Genomic DNA, 13,079 nt, shown 5'->3' on the forward strand with positions numbered 1-13,079 from the left:
TTACCTCCTAATTTATAAATAAGAATTTGTAACGCGCCGACATCCCTCGTCGGTCCATTAGACTTTAATATCCCTGGAGTATTGCATGCCTCTGGTAACCTATAGACCCTTTGCAAGTTCTATGAGTAGAATGAAATTTCCCAGAGGGTAACACTTTTGCACTCCAATATCTTTGTTTTACTCCGCCGTTACAGTCCGTATTCTGAAATCCTCAGCATCATGTGTCACCTTCTGACTTTATTTTAAAGGTCTTTAACTATCACTTGTTTTTACTTCTTGATCTCGATCTTTAGGGTTGGCTATCAAATAATGCTAGGGTTCCCTCATATTATAACTTCACTGTCATCCAGTAACCAGTAACCCGCTTGTTCTGATTGTCTCGGTTAAATCATTTCGTAATTTCCTTTACCCTAACTGGCAATACTTTAGGCATATTACCTCGTGTTGTTTCTCTATTTTTGACTCAAACTCTTCTATTGCCCCCTTACTCAAATTTGCTCTTAGTCCTCCTATCACGCATCTTATTGCAATCTTTACACGAGTATGTGTAGGTGTTCAAATCAGCCCAGAAAATACCTTAACGTCAGTTCACTAGTGTTTGTGCTTTACCTTACATTCTTCCCTTGTACCTTTCAATGGTATCGGGGCCCAATTATGGCTTTTGCCCTCAGTACTAATTATATCTCTGTAGTTTTGCCTCAAACTATCTTACACCTTTCTTTGATGTATCCAAAATATCGCAATCGCGTTGTTGTTACTGAATTCTTACCCTTCTTATCAAGTACTTACTTGGTCTCATTCTCAGCACACAAATATTCGTAGGTTGCATAAATATTCTTGTACAACTTGTATAAAGTATATCTAATCTTAATCAGAGTCTTCTCCTTTCCTGGTTCATTCTGCTTTACATATCCGTACTAAAACTCGTTTGTAGTCTTTCTTGTCATACTCCCTTCCTTTCCCTTCTCCTTTGCTACTTATGTGTCACCATGTCATTAGCCAATAACTCCATTGCCAATATCGTAACCTCTAATCCAGTATAGCATTGCTATCCTTCATAACATCTCTTAAGTTATTCGTTATCATTCTCTTGTCGTACTCTTTCTTTTTATAAGCATCCACTTTCTGATGTCATATTACCAGATATCTTTACCAATAATGCTCAGCACTGTCTCAAATACCGTCCTGGCTTCTATCCGTTTATTGCTGGCCTTCAAATTTCACTAACTTGTTTCATCAAGGGATCTCACTTAAAGTTTAAGTATCCATATTAAATGTGTTGCAGTGTCCGTTGATTTCATCTTACACTTGCATTTCTCTCATCCGCTTCCCCCCTTTAGGGTGTACCTACATCATTATCTATTTATATTCTACTCTATGTCCCCATTTCAAATTTTCAAATTCATATGATTCTTTTCCAATACATTTGGTATACTGTACCATATCCATGTCTTCCTTTATATCATCTATAATTTAGATTACCCATGTATGAAACCCCAACACAATCACGAGGCGATGAGAACTCTCGATATATAGTACAAAATCTTATCTGATGGTTGGTACTCGAGTAATGTAATTAATGTAGCAATTTATCCGAAGCCACATTCCAATTAGTAATTTGCTAGTGCTTATAGTTGTTTCAAATTCTCAATTAGGTAGCACTTATATTCTGATGATGAGTGTCCCAAGCTTTCTTGCAATACTATCTTTATCCCAACGGATATCACCTGTTTCCTCTAATAACCTCACAATACATCAGTTGTTTCGCAAATCTACAATCCTTGTCCTTTAAGGATTTCACTATTTTCCGAGGTGAAGTCACATACACGCAGTACTCCTTTATGCGTCATGCTCTTTCATTCTTGTTGTATACCCAACGCTAACTTCCAAATTGCTCAAAATCATATCAAATTTGTCTTAATAGTGGTCTTGTCTTATCACCTTTTTCGTCGTACTACACCTTAAGGTTGTAGCTATATATTTCCCTTTTATCCTATACTCATACTCAATTAACTACGTTTGTCTTGAGTGCTTCCTTTAGTATTACTTTCATTTTTCCAGTCTATGTCTATCTCTTATCTTATGCACGAGAAATTTCATGCTACTCCTGTATCCTTCGGTAAACACTGCTTCTACTTAACCCTTTCTCATTTTCAAAACATATTCTGTTCATCCCTATTTGTTTTTATCATACCAGTCATTTCTGGCATTCATTCTGTCTCGTAGCTCATCTTCCTTTAGGTTGGTCTTTCACAATTCTGTCGCTTATATTACTCGTTTTCTTAGCTATACGCGTCATAACACATCGCTACACTGTAATCCCACTCGCTTCCTACTTATCTTCCTCCTTCTATCAACTCCTTCTCTTCCTGCGCTCGCTTTCACTTTCGTTACCACTTGATCTCTATTCTGAGCTTTCCCTATAGGACTTTTGTAAGTCTTTCTTATTCGTTCTACATTTCTTTTCCGCTTCACACTAATCACATCATATTCTTTAGTTACTTCCTTGCTAGGCTTTACTCATTTCTATAGCAATCCTTGTGGTATTCATATTACATCCTGTTCGTAATCCATCCTATAATGTAACACTTCTTAACCTTATTCACCCTTTTTGATCAATCTTATCCTTAATTTTTCATAAGTTGCCTTATCAATACCTTCATCATTTGTCATAACTCTTCCTCCTCCGTACTTTTATCTCAATCATACTACTACTCCTTTTAACTGTAAACTCGTCGTAATTTATCCCTACTTATCGGTTCACTCGATACCTCAATAAAATGTTTTGTTAAGAGTTGCCACCTTTTTCTAAATCATCCCTTAGTATCACAAGCCCTTTCGAATCATCCTAGCATTTCATCAGTAACACGTGGAACACAGGATCCATGATAGTTCACAAGTTTGAGTTTTCCTTCCACGAATTCCATCTCCAATTAGTTGATTAAAACTAATAAACTCAAAGAACACAAGAACACTCCCACTCCAAGGTTACGTCACCATGAAGCGTCCTTCGAAACCACACAAGAAGAACTAGAATCCAACAAGTACCACGAGACTTCTATCGCCTAATTCACATAGTTTACCCTCAGATTTTTTTTGGGGTCATGAACGAACTGTTTAGTTCACAAACTACTTGTTGTATGCTTTGTACTCTTCCAATAAAGTGAAACTTAATTGCTAGACGTTTTTGCTCTTCAACATGAGCTTTTTCTAAGGCAAAATGTGGTTGGAAAATATTCTAGTCCGCCCAAATGAACTGCGAATTTGCTGCTCATATACGTTTCTTCGAAATAAAAATTTTCAAATAACAATGATGCCTCTTATGGATGACATGGGGGGTATCTCTTAAAGCTTTAGTCCGACATAATAAATCTTCCCCCATCGGTATCGACTTTCAAGACATATTATGAACTTATATCTCGTTCTCTTCTTTTCCTATTTCTCGGAAAATTTGGGCAGAGTTTCCTCTGTACTTCTTATTATCCCAAAACCTGCACGCAGGAAATACCAACAATGCCTCACAGGGCCAACATAAATACGTATATATCATATCGTATCATAGCCACACAGGGCTCCCAATTTCCAGAAAAAGTATAAAGGTGTCGGGACTTACCTCACATACCGCACCTCGAGACGTACCTGATCCTTTAACGGTCTGTTCTGTTATGCTTTCCTATCCACCTTCTCTTTCATTCTTCAACTTTACATTTCAATCATATTTCAATATTCTTACCTTATCCAACATGCCTCTTTCGCACCATTACTTACTTGTATACTGTGTAGCTTCCAATATCATCAGTCGCTTTCTTCTATCGATGTCGTTCTTCAGCTGAAATCAAAGGTTAGTATAAGGAATTTCATTTCCAATGGCTGGGCTCTATCGCACGATCTTAGATATGAAAGAAAGGTAACATCCTAAATGTCCTGTAGCTTCCTGTTTATAGATGTGGTGCACAACACACCGATAAACAAGACTCTACTAGACACGGTCTGTAGACACTCCGAGGATGAACTGCTCTGATACCACTTTTGTCACGACCCAGCCCCGTGGGCCATGACTAGTGCTCGAGCTGGACACCCATATGTACCTGTCAAACATAATCGGACTGGTACCATAGTTCCTCAATCAATCACATCGTAATAACATACGCAAGCCGACGAGGCTGCCACTGTATATATCATTATACCACGCAAGCCGACAAGGCTGCCACTACATATCAGTATATTACGCAAGCCGACAAGGCTGCCACTACGAAACGATAGTACATGCAAGCCGGCAAGGCTGCTACAACGACAGAACATCCACAATAAAACTATATAGACACAGCTGATCAAATCTGTATAGAACCCACATACATGTCTACAGACCTCTAAGAGTATCAACGGTGAAATATGATGGGACAGGGCCCCGTCGTACCCCTGGACAAACATATATATAAACATCAGAAGGTCTGTACCAAAATCTAGGCGTCGGAACAACGGAGCTCTCCAAGACAGCTGAATGGAAATCCTAAGTTGGGGGATCACCGAATCGAGCGTCTGTACTTGCGGGCATGAAACGCAGCCCCCCGAAGAAAGGGGGTCAGTACGAGATATGTACTGAGTATGTAAAGCATAAAATACAGTAAATAGGATCATAACTGAAATAGGGAGTGCAGGAGACAAGTATAACATCCAGAATACCAAAACATTTGCCTTTTGAAACATAAATCATACATGTCAATATCATATGTCATACCCGGCCCATTATGGGACTCGGTGAATAAAGTCATCACATGCCCTCCTGGCCGCCATAAAATATCATCATATCATCATATATATATATACCGTACCCGGCCCTCTAGTGAGGGACTCGGTGAACAATGCAGTGAAACTGTGCACGATAACATACCCGGCCCGGGACTCGGTGAAAGACATATTGAGGCATGCACGAACAGAGTAGTGAGCAACCATATGCAATTTAAAACATTATCAAGACTCAAACAGAATAAGAAGAAGGGATTTACAGCTGAGTATCAATAGCGACAATCATATCAAATATTCCTCGAACGTCATCATAAACAATATCAAAAGAGCCTTAGGAACCATAGACATATGTCAATATAAAATGAAATAGCTTATAGAAGTCAAGGACGTCAGTTATCGTAGAGTTTCTAGGAATAGGAAATTATATATATATCGACTATTATCCAACGTATAGGAAACTGAAGAGGGATGCTCAATCACTTAAGAGTTCTAACATCAAGAAGTGAATGAGAATCATGAATCACACTCAAGACTTATGAATAGGATTACCCCAAAGCTCATATCATTCATCACTTAAATCTAAGACATGCCAAAAGAAAGAAGGGACAACTTTACATACCTGTTAACGATTAATCGCAAACCCGTTCGCTTCGTCGCCCCTCTAGCCTAGTTAATATAAAAGTAACGTTATCGTCAGTAACTATACTTTTCAATTCGTAAATCCATAGCCCATCGCTCATAGAACTTATTCTTTAACTTATACATTCTCGTTTTGGATTTTTCATTAGTTAGGGACTTAACGAAAATCGGGCAGCATTTCCCTTATATATTCGCCTATCCCGAATTTCCAATTATTTCCCTGTTAACACAGAAATACCAACAATAGAGATATGCGTACATAATTCTTACAATTCAGCGCATAACAATTCTAACAACCCAACAACCTTTCTGAATCCATTTCAACCCACAATTTTATATAACAACGATTTCATGCATTTTCTTACTTCCAATTTTGTCCAATCTAATTTTAATAATTCCATTATAACGCTATTAACACAATTACACCATAAAATAAGAAAATCTTACCAAATTTTTCTCGGAGGAACTTCTACGCTGAATTGCTCCAATTTTACAATTTCTTCTTCTCCAACTTAATATCCAATGTTGCTATCAACCCCTTGGACTTGTAATGCACTTGAAACTTAAATCAAATCAAGCAAAATTTATTTTTTTTCTCCTCAACCATGGCTGGCCGAGAGGTTGGCAGCCATGGCAATAATTGTTCCTTCTTTTTCTAAGCTTTCTAATTTGAAAAAATGAAAGTGATATCTTGATTAGCCTTTAACTTAAGGCTATATATGGTTCCTACCTCTTGGACACGTGCCCTCACCCCTTATGACTCATCTCTTTTTTTTTATTTAAATCGGGTGGGGCCCACAATAATAATTAAGTTAATTAATTTTAATTAGTCAATAATCTATACTTAATAATTTAATCATAATTAATTAGTTCCTAATATCCAATAATATTTCTACACTGAATAGAATTTATAAACAATTTATGTACTAATTTACAATTTAAAATTAAAGGTTCCTATTTCATGTCCGAAAATAATTCCGCCTTTAACTTGAGTCGATTTGGTTGCGAATGATTCGACGTATAAATATACGGGGTATAACACATTTAGTCCATCTTAATCAAATAAGCAATCATAATCAGACTAAGCACCTGATGTAATAAGAGTATGCTGTTTAGGAAAAACTATCTTAAGTTATGGTGGATTTAAAAAATGCTATTCAAAGAAAACTTAATAGTAATGGTAAGGTATCAACATACAAACAAAATAGCCCAGTAAATAAATTTAAAAAATGAGTGACAAGATCAAAGTGTTACCTTTTTGGGGCGCAGCCGTGAACAAAAATGGATTAGAAAACCTTCCGTGCTTCCAAATCCCACACTCAGCCACACCAAATACAAAACACACAAGAAAATAAATTTTTAGAACTGGAAAGACTCAAACCTTTTAGTTAAAGTCCAAAATTATACTGATGAAACTTGAATTTTAAGTAAACTCAAAGTTCAATCTTCTTTTTAGGTTGTGAAAATTTGTTTTCGTGAGAGGGTTGAGGTTCTATTTATAGAACCCCAAAGTTGTAAAGAAAATCGATAACAGCGATGTGGGACAAACATATTTTCTCAGAAATTAACCCTTGCAAACCAATTCTACGGTCTAGATCGAACTAGGTTAACAATGAATGGCTCAATGTAAGCCCTATTTCACTCGATCCGACTGAGATACATTCAGCCAACGGGATTCGAGAAAACTTAAACACAATATGACAATAAAACATAGAAATCGCATTTTGATTCGAAAACATAAAGGAAAGAGGCAAAAGAAATGGAGACTAATACCGTGCTTGGATAGATCTGCGTGAGAAAACATTGAAGCATTAATTGTTGTATGACTATGGTTACGCAAAAGCTGTGAGAACCTTGTGAGTTCTGCATTTTTTCCATTTTTGGCAGGGAGAGAGAAGGGGGGGCGGGGGTAGGCGGCGATAGGGTTTGGGGAGGAGAGAGGGGGTGAAGGGAGTGTTTGGTGTGAAAATGAAGTGAGGATGGGTTTTACCCCCTCTTGTTCTGATTATTTTGGGCCGGGTCGATCCGTTTTGGGCTGGACCTGGTCCAAAATCAAAAGAAGAGAGAAGAGGCCCTTTTGTACATTATGTATATATACTTCATGTATACTAGGAGTATTTACGTATGTAGGGGTAGCACGGGTAATTTAATGAAATGGACAAACATTTAAAATAACCAATTATCAGTCGTAGTACTTAGTTATAATATAATTAAGACGTAATTAATTATGATACAATTAGTAAGTTCATTTTTGCAAACATGGCCTCAATTTGTTTTAAAACTAAATAATTGTTGCGCTTATAATCCCTTTATCAGCCAATTGCAATAATATCCCCAATTAATCTTAATCTAATTAATTATTTCACTCATGGTCCTATTTATCCTAATTAACTAGTTAAAACAAAATTCTCACTAATGACCTCAATTGATTTGCCAATGGATTCGGTCATTCCAATTAAAGTCGCTCAAAGGCTAATTTTAAAAAAATGACCCCAATTGTCTTAAACCATGAATTATTTTTTCAATTATGGCCATGATGTAAACAATTAGTAATTAAAACCAATTTACAATGATGACCCTCTAATTGATTAATTAACCTAATTAAATACTAAAAACAATTTATTAATTTCAACTAATTATGCAAACCCACAAAATTAATGATTGAGGGGGAAAATGGTCAATTCTCTTAATTACTCAAGCTCCTTGGAGTTAAAGAGAATAATTCATTTGTTAATTTGACCTTTTAACAATTTATCAATTAAATAAAAAATTATTCAAAGTTGTTTTGCTTTTTGATTAGCTCTAATATAAATGTCATAAAATGCATCAATTAATCCCTAAATAACTTATAGTGTAATGCAAATCATTTTTTCAATTTAAAATAAGTAAAATATTGATTTGACCAATTTTTTATAAAAATTATTTAAGCCCTTTAAGATGCATGACTCACTTTATCTATGATCTAAGGACTCTAAGTACTCAAAATAAATTATGGGACTTCAAAAATTAGGTGTCAACAACTGCCCCTTCGGTGTTCGGGAATGGCGGGACCATCCCTGAGCAACGAAATTTGACTAACCCTAATTTTTGACTGACCCGACTCATTCTACCCTACATTTTCATGCAATTTTCACATATGTGGTTGGGCCCTGGCTTCAGGGTTTCCTACATATCTCGGGCTATACGAGAATTCAGGCCAGTTGTAGTTCGACTCAGCTAAAGACTTTTAAGTGATTCGGAAGCAAAGTCCTAAGATTCCCAGTGTAGTGACCAAGGTTTCTCTAGACAGCTGTTAGAATGTGACCGACTCTCTAGTTTTGAGCCCGTCTACATATCCCTGGTCTTTGGGAATCAGGTCACATGTAGTTCGACTCGCTGGAGAAGAGTATATCCCTTATATGGGAACACCTTCAAATTGCCCGCTGAAAAATAGAAAAATTGTGGTTGAGTCTGAGATTGGAAGGCTTCCAAATCCTGGCCGGAGAGCTTGACTCTCATTGGCACCCTATCTTGACCGACTGCATAAGAAAAAGTGCCACGTTATCTGGTTCAGCAAGCTCTCCTTTTTGGCTGCAATGTACCTGTTTCCTGAATTTGACAGCATTGCAGCTATTCTTTGTGGTGTTTGAATAAATGGCCCTTTTGGCTGTTTGTACGGATTTCCCTTTTGGTTGTTTGAATGAATGGCCCTTTTAGCAGTTTGATATGAATGACCCTTTTTGCATTGTTTGTATGAATGGCCCTTTTCGCCATTTGAATGAATGACCCTTTGGCAATTTGAATGAATGGCAATTTTGGCTATTTGAATGAATGGCACTTTTGGACATTTTATATGAATGGCCCTTTTGGCATTATTTGTATGAATGACCCTTTTGGTTGTTTGAATGAATAGCCCTTTTGGTAATGTTTGAATGAATGACCCTTTTGGCGATTTAATATGAATGGCCTTTTTGGCATTGTTTATATGAATGACCCTCTCGGTAGTTTGTATGAATGGACCTTTTGGCAGTATGATATGAATAACCCTCTCGGTAGTTCGTATGAATGGCCCTTTTGGCAGTTTGATATGAATGACCCTCTCAATAGTTCGTATGAATGGCCCTTTTGGCAGTTTGATATGAATGACTCTCTCGGTAGTTTGTATGAATGGCCCTTTTGGCAAATTTGAAGAAATGAATGGCCCTCTCGGCATACCGATGACACATTTTCTTTCGTCCACTGTATTAGTTGTTGACCCTCGTGGTTAGATATGCCCTTTGTCCTTTTCGTGACCCTTTGCGTCATATGTATCTTCGTGCACATTCATTGTGACCCTCTTGGTTTGATAAATCTTCGTCGTTCGCTCTTTGTTTGACTTTTTCGGTCAGATATGTCTTTATGCTCATTCATTCTTTGTATGACCCTTTTGGTCAGCTATATCTTTGTTGCTCATTCTTTTCGCGACCCTTGTGGTCGAATATGTTTTTGTCCATTTGTTTTGTGATCCTCGTGGCCGGAGATGACTTTATCACCCATTCTTTGCATGACCCTTTTGGTTAGATGTATCTTTCCTTCTGGTTTCATTATAGCCCTTTTGGCCTTTTGCTGTCATGTTGAGTTTGCCACTCGCCTTTGTTGCGGGTAAACCTTTCACGACCCAAACCGATGAGCGGCGATGAGTGCCTGATCTCTAGTGACCAAACACTTCTATACTCACACCTGGATAATACTACATGATAAGGGCCCACAAGCAACTCAATCTGGATTAAACTGACCCATGAAAGAATAATATCAATATATATATATATACTGAAGCCAACAATGTAAGCCTACTAGAATGCCACATGAACTGTACATAAAAGAATATGAGCTGACAAGGCTACATCACAAGTCATCTGCACATAACTGTCTACAGACCTCTACTGGAATAAAAGTTGTAGAATTGACGAGACAGGGCCCCGTCATACCCATATGCATATCTATATCTCAAAAGTAGCATACCAAAATGAACTGCTGCTCCGGATCAAGTGAACCGCGCTGACCACCGCTGGAGGAATGTCCTACTGAGCTGAACCACCTATCTGTCTACCTGTACCTGCGGGCATGCACGCAACCCCCTGAGCAATAGGGGATTCAGTATAGAAAATGTACTGAGCATGCAAGGCATAAGAGTAACATATCTATAAGCATCATGAAAGGAATCTGAAACTCATAAACAACTGATTGTCTGAATGCATCTGTATGACTGAAGGTACCTCTGCGGTGTATGATATGCATGCTTTGTTTAAATACCATAAACATCTATACATATAGTAAACTGCCCGACCATATAGATACGGTGTATGCTGCCCAGCCATATAGGCACGATGTTACCATCATCATTATCATTACCCCACGTTCGGGACAATATCATAAGCCGCCCATTACTGGTGCTGCCCGGCCATGTAGGCATGGTGTAATCATACATCATCATCCATAAGCCGCCCACCGTAGTGGTGCTGTCCGGCCATATAGGCACGGTGTAAGAAAATAGCTATACATATATATAAACGCATGAAGGACTCTTGAAAAATATACTCTAAACTACTCTGGGTAACATAAGATCTCTGGAAGCCATAGACATAAAACATAGGAATTCAAAGATACGATGAATCCTGTGCCATCTAAGTGTAGAGTCTTTGGAACTCGCTCACTTACTTTGTTCGTTCAGATAATAAGGATCATGACAAAAGAATAAAAGGGACAGCCTTAACATACCTTGAAGCGTATCTAATCGTCCCCGTCTACTTCTTGAATTTGTAAGTCTACCACCAAGATAACATAGGCCACAATTAGCCCATTTATAACACTTACTATCCAATTCAAGTGAAAGGGGGACTTAACGAAGTTCGGATAACATCTCCTTCATAACTTAATAATTCCTCAATTTCCAATTTAACTGAAATATCAACAACAATACTAACAACAACCATATCAATACTTACATATCAAAATATAATCACTTCTACATCCAAATCATCTCTCAAAATATCCCTCAAGTCCAACTCTACCCTTATTCAACTTACAACTTTCATAACTATAATTCTCTTTACTTAAACCCACTAAAACTCTTGATAATTAACATAAACACAAAGGTAGGAATAATATACATACCTTGAGGAGTCTAAGGTTCCAAGAATCAAACTTCAACTCCAATCCCAAAGGTTAACAACTCCTATAGAACCCTAAGAGCAACTTTCCCTTCACAAGCTCGAGTTTACGGGGCTCGGATCTTGCTAAATCTTCAGTATGATGATAGAAAAATATTGAGAGGAATATTCTAGGCCTTTCTATGATTTTGGATGTGGAAAATAATGAGAACAAGATGTGAGGGTCAAATGTATATAGAGGAAACTAGAAGGTTCCAGTGGTGCGGGTCGACGGTGGGTCGACGGCTTGTCAACGTGCTCTGTCGACCTGCCACCTGAGTCGCTCCGGCTCTCGTCGATTCGATTAGATTAGCTTCAAATCCTGTCAAATCGCAAAGAACATATACTTACACTTTGTCACACGCGGGGTAAGGCACTTAATTCCTCAAAACTCGGATACAGATCCCTATACTACGGATATAAACCACCCATAAACCAAGGACTGTTTACGATGAAAATGAAAGGTGTACCATTCTCCCCCCCCCCCCCCCCCCCCCCCTCTCCAAGAAACATTCATTATCGAATGTTGATACAAGTCATGGGCTATAAAAATTTTGGCAGAGTCTCCTGTCACGACCCAAACCGATGAGCCGTGACGGGAGTCTGACCTCTAGCGACCAAACAACCCTAAACCCTTATCTGGAACATGCTGAACATCAATAACCCATAAATGGAACAAACTCATCTCATAAAGAGAAAACATCCGAACTCTGTACAATCTGCATATATATACACAACTTGCGGAAAAACAGTGCAAGCCGGCTAGGCTACTGTAGATACTGTACACAAAAGAATATAAGTCGACAAGGCTACATCGTCTGACTACTACATACAACTGTCTACAGACCTCTACTGGAATAAAGTTGTAGAAAGGACGGGACAGGGCCCCGTCGTACCCATCTATATACATCTCAAAAGAATGGGCTACTAAAACGGACTGTAACTCCGGATCGTGCATATATGTATATAAATCATGGATAAGATCTGAACTCATAAGCTGAAATAACTATCTACATGAATCTGTATGAACTAGTATCTGTCTGCATCTGACTGAATCTGAATGTCGGAACACATGGACATGCATGTATATATATGTATATCTAGTAGGTACACACCTCATTGTTACATTACAGGCCGCACCTTCACCCCCTGTCAAGCGTGCCTTTCTCGTGTATATATCCCACCATCATAAGCCACTCATAGACCACTCATAGGCCACACCTTCACCCCCTGTCAAGCGTGCCTTTCACATATATAAACGCAGAAGGATTATCCAACCCACGATTTTGAGTTGGCAGCAGTGATTCATGCCTTGAAGATATGGAGGCACTACTTGTACGGTGTCCATGTTGATATCTATACTGATCATAAAAGCCTCCATTACATCTTTACGCAGAAGGATTTGAACTTGTATCAGAGGCGATGGTTGGAGAGGTTAAAAGATTATGATGTGGACATTCTATATCATCCCGGGAAGGCTAATGTGGTAGCCGATGCCCTCAGTTTCAAATCTACAGGTAGCTTGCC

Source organism: Lycium barbarum, chromosome 5 (genome assembly GCF_019175385.1).
Source record: "Lycium barbarum isolate Lr01 chromosome 5, ASM1917538v2, whole genome shotgun sequence".
In the NCBI taxonomy this organism is placed as follows: domain Eukaryota; kingdom Viridiplantae; phylum Streptophyta; class Magnoliopsida; order Solanales; family Solanaceae; genus Lycium; species Lycium barbarum.